Source organism: Oculina patagonica, chromosome 2 (assembly GCF_052425735.1).
Source record: "Oculina patagonica isolate OP01 chromosome 2, crgOcupat, whole genome shotgun sequence".
In the NCBI taxonomy this organism is placed as follows: domain Eukaryota; kingdom Metazoa; phylum Cnidaria; class Anthozoa; order Scleractinia; family Oculinidae; genus Oculina; species Oculina patagonica.
Window position 1 is genome coordinate 63477 of NC_135759.1, and position 12210 is coordinate 75686.

Below are 12210 nucleotides of genomic sequence, written 5' to 3' on the forward strand. Positions count from 1 at the left end.
TCTGTTTTCATGCGTCGATTCTTGTTGGGTCGCGAAGACTCCAATATCCCGTGAAATAAAGATAAGATCGCACGCTCTTGGTTTCGTACGCAATCGATCGATCGATGTTTACTTTGTTCGCTCACGCAAATACTCGCTTCCCAGAGACAACTGAGTTCCAGAATGAGGCTACTCAAGTCCTCCTCTGTCCTTTTGTCTATCTGTTAGGATTCGTTTTACACAGTTTCTCCTGACAAGCATCTATATCTCTATAAGTCCTTTTAACAGTTACCGACGCCATATTGGAATAGCAACCGCGCAGACATGAGGGCGAGGCTAGAGTTGACTGGTGTTTGAGCGTGAAGAGAGATTCCAGTGAGACTATTCGGGAATTTGCCGGTCTTTTTTCGCTTTTTTCGGAAAAAGAGCGAAAGTTTCAATTGTAATAATACTCCTTCGTTATCTTCTAAGATGTAAGGAAAATATTGGACCGCTTTTGGTTGCAAAAAAGGCGAGGGAGCTTCTCACGGAACATCACTTGTTTTGGTTTCCCATTGAAGGACATCCAGCGAAGAAATCCAAGGTGTAATCTGACAAAACGTCAGCATGGTAAGTACAATTTAAAAGGTTTTTAATATGCAATGTTTACAAAACTTTTGTTTACATAATCACTGTCTACTTAACTGCAGAATACCCTGCCACTTGAACTAAATTCCACGTAGCCGGCTACGCGGTACGCAGAAACTAATTAATAAAAGTTAAAGTATAAAAATAAAATAAATTCAAAATGGCGTTGCATGTTATGTGCTGGCTAGGCGGTACGCGGTGCGCAGCGAGAAAGACATGAATTGACACATGAATATACCTCGTTCTTTAATCCATGTGCCGGAACAAGCACACTTCACGTGAATATACCTCGTTCTTTAAACCATGAGCCGAAAAAAGAACGCTAAGCTAGCAACAAAGACAACTTAAACTCTTGCATTCATTAAACACTGCGTACCGCGTACCGCGTAGCCAGCGAAAAAGAAAACTTCCAGTCTTGTATTTATTTCTCACTGCGTACCGCGTACCGCGTAGCCAGCGAAAAAGATAACTTCCAGTCTTGTATTTATTTCTCACTGCGTACCGCGTACCGCGTAGCCACCGCTTTTCAGTAAAGGGCTCGATGTGGCGGGGTATTCTGCAGTTACTCCCTAAAGTTTATGCTAGTCCGAACGTGACAAAATATCAAGTGGGATAATATTTTATTTTAAGATATTTATGGGTTAGAGACTGTTGTGAGTGTTTTGTTGACAAATACACGCACGCGCTGGCCGCACAATGAACGAGAAATTTTCAATACTGCACATGGCGTAGCCGAGTGCAGTATTGGAAATTTTGAGTTCATTGTGAGGCCAGCAAGTGCGTGTATTTGTCAACAAAACACGAACGAACAGACTCTAACCCTTTTAATATACAATCTGAGTACACTGCATCGAACTGCAAGCGATCATCGACTTAACGAACTTTAAAACATCAAACTTTAATGTTTAAAAATGAGAAGTGTAGTAGTACATACTTACACGGGATTACATCAATAATATAAAAATCACAAATTAGCCGTACAGAAATAAAGCTTAAAATGGTTCATAAAATTGTTCATCAGCTGTGGTCGTTCAAAAATACAGTCAGCGAGAAGCTTGTTCAATGCAAGTCGATGGCTTTTACAATCAAGCAACTACAAGCAAGTAAATCGCACACAATAATGTATTTATTGAGCTGCAGTTTACGTGCAGTTGAACGTGAAAGCGCTTTAAGTTGTTATCCTCTTCGATTTTCTTTGGTATTAGATCGTTGATAATTTGAGGAGAGGAATATACTTTTCTTCCATTTCTACAAGCCTTGAAGCTGAAGACACCTTCAATAATGCACGATTTTTGTGCATTATTGTCAATACTGCACTGTCTGAGTTTGCTGACGACAGGTAAAGCAAAATCACGTGATCTATTTTAACCACTTGCGCGCGTGGATTTTGGACAGTGAACGAAGATTTTATATTAAATTTCTATACGTCATCCTTTTTATATTTTGTCATTTATTTATGTCAAAAAACATTCTCCTTTATCATTGTGTTTTTGCTATATCAAATGATGTTTTCATTAAACAAATAATCACTGTTTCATACATAACGTGATCCTCCAGTAATCTTGATGTCAAGTTGTCGCAACGTTTCTTACAAGACGTAAGTAATTTTTTCATGTCAAGTTGTCGCACATTTTTATATATCAAGAAAGGAGATATCGTCTCTTGATCAGCAAATATCGCGGTCAGGCATGGGTATGACCAGTTGAGCACAAACAAAATGGCGGCCAGTAATCGGTTCAAATATACATGTAGGTCGTTTATATTAAGCCCCCAAGACATTAAGCCCCGGGTCGATTACCCCCCAACTGAAGTTTTTTAGCCCCCAACCCGAAGTCGATTACCCCCCGAATAAAATTTGTCTACAAACTTAGTAAACTATCAAATACTAGCAAATCGATTCTATCTTTCGTTTTAAAGTTTCGCTTCTAGTTTTCTGTTCAAAGTTTCGTTCTAGGTTTCCTGTTCAAAGATTCGCTTCTAGTTTTCGCTTATAGTTATCTTATCTATTTACACTCACATCAACTCGACCAAAGGTAGGCTACTTGGTTGTAAACATTCAATAAGGTTCAGTTTCGGTATTTGATTGAATACACAAAACCTCGCAATATTTGTGAAAGCAGTTAAATTGAGTTTCGCTTCTAGATTTGTTATCTATTCACACTCTCAACTCAACTCGACAGAAAGTAGGCTACTTGTTTGTAATCATTCGATGAGGTTCGTTCTTGGTATTTATTGTTTGAATTGAATACACAAAGCCTTGTTAACATTCGATGAAGTTCGATTTCGATAGATACTCGCAAAGTGAACGAGGGGTGATTTCCATAGTTTTGAAGACAAACTGGGGGCTAATCGCAGGGCCGTAACTAGCAAGAGGCAAGACGAGGCACTCACGCATCATCTAAATTTTTACCCAAACTTAAAAACAAAATATATTTTGTTGGAAAAATAATCCCCAGTTGAACAAGATTGATTTTTCTCTGAAAGAGATTCATAGCTTCTAGATTTCTAAATTTTTGGAGGGCATGCTCTTAGAATCCACTACGCAAAATCTTGCCACGTCCATGGAAAGGTCTGGTTACGGCCCTGAATCGACTTCGCGTTGGGGGCCAATGGACTTCAGTTGGGGAAATCGTCAAGGGGTTAAACAACCTACATACGAACCGATTATTGGCCGCCATTCTGTTTGTGCTCAACTGGTCATACCCAGACTCCTGCCTGACTGCGATATTTGCTGATCAAAAGAGTATCTCTCCTTTCTTGATATATAAACATGTGCGACAACCTGACATGAAAAAATTACTTATGTCATGTAAGAAACGTTCTTGATGTCTAAATATGTGTGACAACTTGACATCAAGATTAATCACGTTATGAATGAAACAGTGATTATTTGTTTTAATGAAAACATCATTTGATATAGCAAAAAACACAATGACATAAGAGAATGTTTTTTTGACAAAAATAAATGAAAACTTGACATAAATATAAAAAGGATGATGTATAAAAATATATCTTAAAATAAAATATTATCCCACTTGATATTTTGTCACGTTCGGACTAGCATAAAAGTTGTTGATAATATTTACATACATCAAATATTAAATGCTATGCTGTTGACAAGTTTTCAGTGAAATAAATATCCCAAATTAGAAAATTATCCCAATTTTGCAAAATGTTTTTGTTTTTAATTTTCAGGGAGGCAGTTTTTTTGTATTTTTATAAGAATATAAACAACAGAGTTGCTTTTAGGTAAAGTTATATAGTTAATTATAAAGGTTTTAATATTGTCTCATGTTGAAGAGCTATCCCAGTAAACATGGATTGTGTTACCACAAGGAGACCACAACAGTAAAAAAAATTAAATAAATAAATAAAAGAATATTATTCACGTGGTTTCGTTCGTTTTCTGTATTGTTTTTCTTTATGCGTAGTCGATAGACACAACAGCACTGTTGTCGTATGCTAAATTTTGAATACGCTCACCTGTCTGTTTCCTGAAAAGAAGCGTTTTCCAGAGAGAATTTGAGCTCCCTTTTAGATGTTTTCCTCGGGGGGTTTTTTTCGTAATAGCGGCGGCCAGTTACCTTGGCATATTTGTCAACGTTTTACGTGCCATCAAGTGCGAATCAACTACGCTCCCTCCTTCGCAGAGAATTTTTGCGCGAACACTTACTTTTCCCGCTCGGTTCAAAATTGTACACGATCGAACAAACAATCTATTTAATCATTTGTTTTGTCCATTAGTAAAATAAATATATAAAAAATAAAAGCTTTGACCGTGTAGTTCTTTAGTTATTAGCCTCGAATGGTTCGCGCAAAAACGAAACAGACAGGTGACCATATTCAAAATTTAGCCAGCATTCTTTTGTGTCTATTTTGGTCGCAAAAAGGCGAGAAAGAAAAGAGTTCAAAGCGATTTCGTAAAGCGTGTTCAAATCGTTTGGTGAAAGAGTTGCCACCCTTGTCAATTATTATTAAGAAGAGAGAACATTTGCATATCTGAAATCCGCTCGCGCACAGGACAGCTCAGCATACGACAATAGTGCTGTCTTGTGTATCGACTACGCATAAAGAAAAACAACACAGAAATAGAATGAAACCACGTGAATTATATTCTTTTATTTATTTATTTATTTTTTACTGTTGTGGTCTCCCTGTGGTGTTACAATCTAAAAGGGGTCCCCTAGTTAAAAGAAGGCACAGACAATCATCTACTCAAGAAATGGAAATACCACAAGCAGAGGGCAATTCTTTAAGAGTTAAAAAAGTTTTCACTGTTAAAGCTGCATAAGCTTTTAAGTTTTGAAATAAATCATTGTTAAGCTAATGGATGAAGATATTTCTAAGAAGCCCTTTTACAGTTCCTGTTGCTATAATTAAATAAAGTACCCACCCAAATGGATAGAAAGGCTTGCAAGTCTAAAATGTTATTTTAAAACATTACCTCAGATGAAATGATAAAACTTAAGATAAATCATTGCTATCATTTACATGTCCAGGGACAACTGTATTCATCCTTTATCCTTGGCTTATCTTGGCCTAAAAGGAAATTTGTTGTCTATTTTGGAGAGAAACTATTAAATGGATCAGTTTTTTGAAACACCAAATTCTGGACAAGATAAGCCAAAATAAAAATGAATATGCAACAAGAGAAACTCCTTTACCTCAATGATGGTTGAGTTCCATATGGACACTATTTTTGTTCATAATCTAGCAGAGTTCCACCCAGCTTCATGGTTAAAGTTTTAAGTACATCTACATTTAAAATTCACTTTGGCATATTCATATTTATTCAGTGAGAAAGGTGAAAATAAAGACTTTTTAGAACTTGTCAAAGCTCTGACAATGTTTGGAATTGTTTACATACAGAAGTCACAGGGACCAAACACACATGTAACATAAATGCACACTCATCCTCCAAGAAGCATTACTTCATTGTCATATTGAAAGAATAATTCATCTTAAACATAACATTGATATCTTCAATGCTACATGTAGGACCTAGATGTAGATAGTTCCCCATTTCAGATTAAAAAAAAAAAAAAACATTTAGAAATATTGTTTAAGTATTGACATTTTTTGGTTTCAATGTTAAAGACCCATAAGTGGTTAGCCCTTTACTGTCCAAGAATGATCAGCCTCAAAATTCACTTAGTCAATGCATACACATGAATGTCAACCAAATTCTCTCAACAAGACAAATGCTTAATCTGACTATAAATGGTTTACCTATTAACAGCACAACTACAAGAAAGCGGCTGGGAGAGTCAATCTGCTGTGGAAAATTCGTTCTTCCATTACTTGTGCAGCTGCAGAAAGCATTTACAGGGCTATGATTATGCCTGTTTTTATCTACTGTAGTTTAATTACACTAAGCTATTCAACTTCACGCAGGTAACTGATTCGCAGAATCGAACATCGTGGCCTAAGCTGCATATCTTCAGGACTGGAATACAAGACTGACATCCGTATTCCATCAGTTGACAGTTATCTGAAAAGAAAAGTCAGTCTCTGTGTTTTTGATTGTCTACTTGGAAATGTGTGTACTTCTTTTAAGAACTATTTTAAAAGAGTTTATCACAGTGTCAATACTAAGAACAGATTTTCCTCTATCGAACTGCTAGAGTTTGGCCGGCGGAGTTTTTCGTTTTTTGGAGCCTCCGTTCTAAACAGTTCACCGTCGGACATGAGAAATCTGAACTCTAGGCTTCTATTTAAACAAAAAGTTAAAGAACATTTTTATTTGTAATTTTTATTCATAAGCTTTTATATGTTTTTGACTACTGTAGTTTTGACATTTTTAAACATTTTTACCTTTTTTAATTTTTAAAATCTTACAGGACCCCTAATATAACAGTACTCTCAAGTACTAAATGTTTAATCCTGTTAAAAATATTCGTTTATTATTATTATTATTATGTTTATTATTATTATTATTATTATTATTATTATTATTATTATTATTATTATTATTATTATTATTAGAATATATGTGTTGCTAATTTATGGAGATGAAAGATTTAAATTCAAGGAGCTTTGTTGAATTCTAAATTCTTATGGTAAATTATTTATGCTGGGCTGTCACTGAGGGACCACTATACTACCCTGGCTGTTATGAGATTTAACCATAATTTTGCTTGCCATTCAACAAGTTCAACAACAATTTTATTCAGTATTACAATTTCTATACATGGTGTTACCGATTGAAATACAATAAACAAATATGTGATAAAAGTGATTTAAGTGATAAAAGGTGCAATAACACAATTACTGCTGAGAAATGGTAAAAAAGGTTTTCCCTTTGCTTTTTTATTCTTTTTTCTTGAGTAGATGTTTCTAAGTGCCTTTTTTTAATTGTGATATTCCTTGTAGATTGTATCATAATCCATGTTTACTGGGATAGCTTTTCACCTGAGATAATATTAAAACCTTATCCAACTAAGCACATAACTATAACTTTCCCTAAAAGAAACTCTTTGTTAATAATCAATTTCTTACTTTGTCATTCTTTTAAAAAATATAAAAAATCTACCTGACTCAGGTACCTGATTGTGAATAATTCCTGATTTGGGATATTTATTTCACTGAAAACTTGTCAGCAGAATAGCATTATTTGATGTAAAATATTATCAACAACTTCAGACAGTGATTAGAAACAAGTAAACAAAAGTTATGTAAACATAGCATATTAAAAACCTTTCTTAATTCCAACAGGCTTTCAGATTACACGTTGGATTTATTCGCTGGATCTCATTGGGAAACTGAAACAAGTGATTATCCATGAGAAGCTCCCTCGCTTTTTCGCTTTCCGGCCTCTAGTCCTTATTGAATTTTAAACTAGAAAAACGATACGTAAGTTTCATTTAGCGTCCCTCGCGTATCCTCGCGTGTTCCTGCGTAAGTAAAAGATTAAAATCTTCCACGATGAAAGATGTGTTAGTTGACGATATTCTGCCGTGACTCCACGAGCACTTTTCGCCCTTTAGTTCTTCTTGAATAAAACGACTTTTAAACCTGAGAAATGCCACGTTAGTTTCTTTTGACGTCGCGCGCGTATCCTTGCGTGTTACTGCGACAGTAGAAGTATAAAATCTTCCACGAAGTGTTAGCTGTCGATATTCTCGCGTGTGTCCACGCACGCTTTCCGTCCTGTAGTCCTTATTGAATAAAACGACTTTTATGCCTGAAAAATGCGACGCAAGTTTCTTTTGACGTCGCGCGTATCTTCGCGTGTTCACGCTTAAGTACAAGTTCAAAACCTTCCACGATGAAAGATGTGTTAGCTGGCGATATTCTTGCGGGTGTCAACGCGCGCTTTCCGTTCTGTAGTCCTTCTTGAATAAAACGAGTTTTTAGCTTAAAAAATGAACGAAAGATTCTTTTGTCGTCGCGCGAATATCCTCGCGTAATCCCGCGTAAGTACAAGTTTAAATCTTCCGCGAAGAGAGAAGTGTTAGTTAACGATATTTCCAAGTCCTTTTTGAATGAAAGGACTTTTAAACTTGAAAACTCAACAAAAGTTTCTTCTGACTTCGCGCGCGTATCCTCGCGTGTTCACGCTTAAGTACAAGTTTAAACTCTTCCACGATGAAAGATGTGTTAGCTGGCAATATTCTTGCGTGTGTCCACGCGCGCCTTCCGTCCTCTAGTCCTTATTGAATGAAACGAGTTTTTAGCTTGAAAAATGCCGCGTAAGTTTCTTTTGACGTCGCGCGCGTATCCTCGTGTGTTCCCGCGTGAGTACAACTTTAAAATCTTCCACGTTATTCCAACGATATTCCCACGTGTTTGCACGCGCGCTTTCCGTCCTGTAGTCCCTCTTGAATAAAACGAGTTTAAGGTTGAAAAATTCATCGTAAGATTCTTTTGACGTCGCGCGCGTATCCTTACGTGTTCCCGCGTGAGTACAAGTTTAAAATCTTCCACGATGACAGATGTGTTAGCTGACGATATTCCCGCGTGTCTCCACGTGCGCTTTCCGCCCTGTAGTCCTTCTTGAATAAAACGAGTTTTAAGCTTAAAAAATGATTCGTTAGTTTCATTTAACGTCGCGCACCTATCCTCGCGTGTTCCCGTGTAAAGTCAAGTTAAAAATCTTCCACGATGAACATTGTGTTACCTGACGATGTTCTCGCGTGTCTCCACGCCCGCTTTCCGTCCTGTAGCCCTTCTTGAATAAAACGACTTTTAAACTTGAAAAACGCCAGGTAAGTTTCTTTTGACGTCGCGCGCGTATCCTCGCGTGTTCCCGCGTGAGTACAAGTTTTAAAGTTTCCACGATGAAAGATGTGTTAGCTGGAGATATTCTCGCGGATCACCTCGCGCGCTTTACGTCCTGTAGTCCTTCTTGAATAAAACGAGTTTTAAGCTTCAAAAATGCCACGTAAGTTTCATTTTACGTCGCACGCGTATCCTCGCGTGTTCCTGCGTGAGTACAAGTTTAAAATCTCTCACGATGAAAGATTTGTTAGTTGACGATATTCTTGCGTGGCTCCACGCGCGCTTTCCGTCCTGTGGTTCTTTTTGAATAAAATGACTTTTAAACTTGAAAAATGCCACTTAATTTCGTTTGACGTCGCGCGCGTATCCTCGTGTTTCTCGCGTGAGTACAAGTTTTAAATCTTCCACGATGAAAGATGTGTTAGTTGACGATATTCTCGCGTGTTTCTACGCGAGTATATCGCTGTAGTTCTTCTTGAATAAAACGACTTTTAATCTTGAAAAATGCCTAGGCTTGAGGTTAGGGTTAGTAACTTCAAAGGTCTGACCACACAGGAAAATCCACATTAATTTCAAACATTTTATCCTCATGGGAATACACGTTTCAAGCGTTATGATCGGCCTCACTTTGGTTTGAAACGTGTATTCCCATGAGGATAAAATTTTCAAAATGAATGTGGATTTTCTTGTGTGGCCAGGCCTTTAAAGTTACTAACCCTAACCCCTAGAGTAACCCTGGCCGTTTTTTAAAACGTTTTTTTTTTTCACGATGATTGAGCACGTTCATTGGAAATAAACTCCGTTTATTTTGTCCAAATTCATCGAGATCTTCTTGGGTAGCTTTTTTATAAAGTGCTAACCCCAACGATGACTTTAACCCTAGCCGTCTTTAACAAATAATTTATACAGTAACCGTTTTTCGCCAATTGCTTCACAATGAGAGAGCACATTCATTGGAAATAAACGCCGTTTATTTCGTCCAAATCCATCGAGATTTTCTTGGGTTAAGCGCATTTATTAAGTGCTAACCCAAACGACCACTTTAACCCTAGCCGTTTTTTAAAGTGTATATGACACAGTTTTTTTTTATTTGCCTGATCGAACGTACGTGGAATGCTGATGGGAACATCGTAAAAAGAAATTCGAAATCTCTTTTTTCCACCGCGTTTTCGCGCTCTAAAATCGTGAAATTTCGCTTCCGGTTGAGTCCAAAACCGCGCACATTGGGGAGCTGGGTCTATTCTGCCTTTGACGTCATGGCCGATCTAGACCCAGCACCCCACTGTGCGCCGTGACGTCAAACAAGAATGCGCTCAGTGAAACACTCAATAACCAAACAAACCGAACATGGAATTTTAAAGCTGCGACGGCATAGATTTAAAATCGCTAAAATCACAACGACACGCGCGCTACTTCTAAAATCGTTTCGAGGCTAATACGTCAAGATCAAAAACCGCCTTTTCATTTTACTTAATACCTGTATATTTGCTGATATGATACATGATAGCTTTATTTTCACACGGTATTTCCATTGGCTTTTCTAAAAAAAACTATTATTACACTAGTATCCCTTTAGACTTCAAATCATTTATAAACTTCCAAGCCTTTAGCTTTCTTTTCGGTTTTCCGGCAACCAAGTCGCAATCTTTCTTTGAAATTCCCCGTTCAATTTGTTTGGTTCTTTAGTGTATCACTTGTTTGACGTCACGGCGCCCAGTGGGGAGCTGGGTCTAGACCGGCCATGACGTCAAAAGCAGAATAGACCCAGCTCCCTACTGTGCGCGGTTTTGGAACCAACCGGAAGTGAAAATATTGTGTTTTAGGTCGAAAACGCGGTGAAAAAAACGAGATTTCGATTTTTTTTTCGAAAGCGCATCAGCATACATGTACCACGTAGATTTGATGAGGCAAATAAAAAAAATCTGTCATATACACTTAAAATTAACCGTTTTTCGCCAATTGCTTTACGATGAGAGAGCTTATTCATTGGATATCAATGCCGTTTATTTTGTCTAAATCCATCGAGATCTTCTTGGGTTAAGCGCATTTAGAAAGTCCTAACTCCAACGACCACTATAACCCTAGCCGTTTTCTAAAAGTTAAACAGAAACCGTTTTTCCCAATTTTTTTCAAGATGAGAGAACAAGTTTATTTGAAATAAACGCCGTTTATTTTGTCTAAATCCATCGAGATCTTCTTGGGTTAAGCGCATTTATAAAGTGCTAATCCCAAGGACAACTGTAATCCTAGCAGTTCTTTTAAATATATTTTAAAAGTAACCGTTTTTCGCCAATTGCTTTACGATGAGGGACCTCGTTCTTTGGAAATCAATGTCGTTTATTTTGTCCAAATCCACCGAGATCTTCTTGGGTTAAGCGCATTTAGAAAGTGCTTACCCCAACGACCACTGTAACCCTAGCTTTTTTGTCATAATTTCAACGTCAACCGTTTGTCACCAAAGTGAGGCCCAACATAACGTTTGAAACGTGTATTTCCATGAGGATAAAAATTTTCAAATTAATGGGGATTTTCCTGTGTGGTCGGGCCTTTGAAGTTACTAACCCTAACCCCTAGCGTAACCCTAGCTTTTTTTGCCAAAATTTCAACGTCAACCGTTTGTCACCAAATTGAGGCCCAACATAAGGTTTGAAACGGGTATTCCCATGGTGATAAATTTTTGGAAATAAATGGGGATTTTCCTGTGTGGTCGGGCCTTTGAAGTTACTAACCCTAACCCCTAGCGTAACCCTAGCTTTTTTTGCCAAAATTTCAACGTCAACCGTTTGTCACCAAATTGAGGCCCAACATAAGGTTTGAAACGGGTATTCCCATGGTGATAAAATTTTGGAAATAAATGGGGATTTTCCTGTGTGGTCGGGCCTTTTAAGTTACAAACCCTAACCCCTAGCGTAGCCCTAGCTTTTTTTGCCAAAATTTCAACGTCAACCGTTTGTCACCAAAGTGAGGCCCAACGTAACGTTTGAAACGGGTATTGCCATGAGGATAAAAATTTTCAAATTAATGGAGATTTTCCTGTGTGGTCGGGCCTTTGAAGTTACTTACCCTAACCCCTAGCGTAACCCTAGCTTTTTGCCAAAATTTCAACGTCAACCGTTTGTCACCAAAGTGAGGCCCAACATAACGTTTGAAACGGGTATTCCCATGACGATAAAATTTTGGAAATAAATGAGGATTTCCCTGTGTGGTCGGGCCTTTGAAGTTACTAACCCTTGCCCTAAGCATAACCCAAGCTTTTTTGGCTAAATTTCAAATTGGACTCTTTGTCACGAAACTTGGCTCAATAATAGAGTTTGGCTAGTGAAATTGTATTCCATTTAAATTTTTGAAATTCATTGACACCTTCCTAGGTGTTAGCGCTTTTAA

At 37.5% G+C, this 12210-nt stretch overlaps 1 long non-coding RNA gene across 1 annotated transcript; it reads left to right on the plus strand.

Moving 5' to 3' along the window:
- Positions 1-343: 343 nt before the first annotated feature.
- Positions 344-7949, plus strand: LOC144642436 (uncharacterized). Its single transcript, XR_013568734.1, has 3 exons — positions 344-588; positions 1812-1945; positions 7321-7949. It is a non-coding gene; the product is annotated as an uncharacterized LOC144642436 (long non-coding RNA).
- The last annotated feature ends 4261 nt before the right edge of the window (positions 7950-12210 follow it).